The sequence below is a fragment of the Macaca thibetana genome, chromosome 19, assembly GCF_024542745.1.
Source record: "Macaca thibetana thibetana isolate TM-01 chromosome 19, ASM2454274v1, whole genome shotgun sequence".
NCBI lineage: Eukaryota > Metazoa > Chordata > Mammalia > Primates > Cercopithecidae > Macaca > Macaca thibetana.
In genome coordinates this window covers 36,969,789-36,972,449 of record NC_065596.1, presented here as the reverse complement: position 1 = coordinate 36,972,449, position 2,661 = coordinate 36,969,789, and positions in this window count along the sequence as shown.

Sequence of the window (2,661 nt, the reverse complement as noted above, 5' to 3'; positions counted from 1 at the left end):
CGGGTAAGAGCGGAGTGTGCGCAGGCGCAAAGATTGCGCTCTCCCCCACCCACCCTTTCGCCTAGAGACCAGAAGAGTCCCTAGTTACCGGTTTCTGGGGACTGGGAGTGAAGCGCGCGACGGCTGAGCCTTCGGTGTGAGCATGTGTGCGGCTTTGTGACGCTGTCTGTGCCTCTATGATCGCGATGTCATTCGGAGCGCGGCCTTCTGTGCCTGTCCGTGGGAATGTGATTATCTTTCTGTGCTAAGCTTATTTTGGAATAAGAACAGCGACTCGGAACCCCTACCGTGTTGTGACTCTAGCAAATAAATACCTCTCTCAGCTGCAAAATGGGAATATCACTGCTCAGAGGCAGTGAATAACACGAAGTTTTTGGAACCAGTCCGCTAGGATTGAACCGCGTTCCGCCCCTTAAAAGAATGGAAATGGTCCCTGTTTTAGGGGACTAGCCCTTACTAGGAAAACTGTAGAATTAGTATGGGAAGGTGAGACAAATAAGGTAAAGCAATTCAGGGGGATACAGCAGAGAAAAAAAAATCCCTGCCCTCTTATTATATAATTTACTTTGAGGTGGAGAGAGACAAGCCACAAATTCATGAGTTAGATAAATAGTCTGATGAATAGTAAAAAGGGCTATGGAGAAATATAACACAGAGAAGGTTGTATCGTATACATTTTTTCTATTGTCTCTTATAATGTCTTAACATCTCAAAACAACCTTTCTGCAGCAGACACCAGCCAGGTGACCTCCACTCCAATTCAATTCTGACGCTACCTGGAGAGCATCAGATCCTACAGGTTAGACAGCTCAGTCCCACAAGACTGTCCCCCACTTCCCATGCCAATTCCAAACTCCAGATTGTTGTACCTGTGTTTCAGAGAGATGTGCTATAACTTGGGGCTCCCACAACCGGCTCCTTGGGTTCCATTAATTTGGTAGAGCGGCTCACAGAACTCAGGGAAACATTTATGTTTACTGGTTTATTATAAAAGATATTTTAAAGGATACAAATATATAGCCAGATGAAGAGACATGTAGGGCAAGGTCCAAGAGAATCCCTAGTGCAGGAGCTTCTGTGCCCGTGGAGCTGGGGTGCACCACCCTCCCAGCATGAGGATGTGTTTTTGTCTACCTTCTTGGAAGCCGCTTGAACTCAGGTCTTTTTGGTTTTTATGGAGGTTTCATTATGTAGATGTGATTGATTAAATCACTGGCCACTGGCGATCAACTCAATTTTCAGCCTCTCTTTTCCAGGAAGTAGAGGGTGGAGCTGTGAGTTCCAATCCTCTGAGTACATGGCTGGTTCCTCTGGCAACTAGCCACTGCTCCCCCCAAATATTGGGATTATCTTGTGAGTTTCCAAAAATCACCTCATTAACATAAACTCATGTGTGGTTGAAATACTGTCTTTCACATTTATGGCTCTGGAGCTGTTCTGGAGCTTTTTCAGGAACCAAGAACAAAAGGCAAGATATTTTAACAAAAGATACTTTATTGCTGTAGTCATTTAGGAGATTAAAAGGGCTGTAAGAACTGTGAGCCATGAACTGTACCTTTCTAACTCCACATTCAGTGATGTCATACTCATAGATTGAAATCTACCACAAGGGGACTATTTACAGTATGAAAATACAGTCTACATCGCTAAAGGATGGAGATCCATTCTGAGAAATGGGTTCTTAGGTAATTTCCTAAGAAGCTTGTTGTGCAAACATCATAGAGTGTACTTACACAAACCTAGATGGTGTAGCCTACTACACACCCACACTCACTCAGACTGGGACAACCTAGACCTACCAGTTAACTTCTTGTGCACATCTGTGGGATGTGGGAGGAATCTGGAGTACCCAGAGAAAACCCATGGAGACATGGGGAGACTAGTCAGAGTGCATTAGGACCCACCCTAACGAACTCGTTTTAACTTAATTAACTCTGTAAAAATCCTATCTCCAAATACAGTCACATTCTGAGATACTGGGAGTTAGGACTTCAACATGCAAAATTTGGGGCAGCCAAAATTCAACCAGTAACAAGAGGTTATTTTGATTCTTCTGTCCTCATTCATCCCACCAACGAAGTAAGGGATATTTCCATTATCATACTATGTATTAAATTATCATTACATTACATATATAATGTTTTCTTTATCTAATTTTTACCTTATGTATACCCCATTTTTGTTCATGGGCCATCATGACCAAAATTTCACAAAAAAAGGGGAAAAAAAAGTAAGCATCAAATCCATATTCCCTCTGAATTGTAAGTGATTATAATTCAGCTGCTTCCCACATGGGCAACTCAACGTCCAGTATTTCACAGTGGGTACAGCAGAGATGTATTTAACTAATGAAGACTGAGTATTCTCTAGGGTAACACCAAGGAGATTATCTATTATATGACACTGTAGCCTACAACCAGGTTTTCTAATATTCTCATGTTACTGAATCTACTTTTCACTTCTCCTAAAGTGCTGGCATTCAGGACAGACAAAAAAATAGGCCATACTTACATTCCACAGGTAGCTCACCTTGCCCTTGGAATCGAAGAATGACTTGGGGAAGAAGTGGGTGGGGAGGAGGAGGTATAGAAGCGTGACCATTCTGACTCTCTATACGTTCTTGCACAGACTTAGTTTCTATCCTTGGCAAACTATTTAATA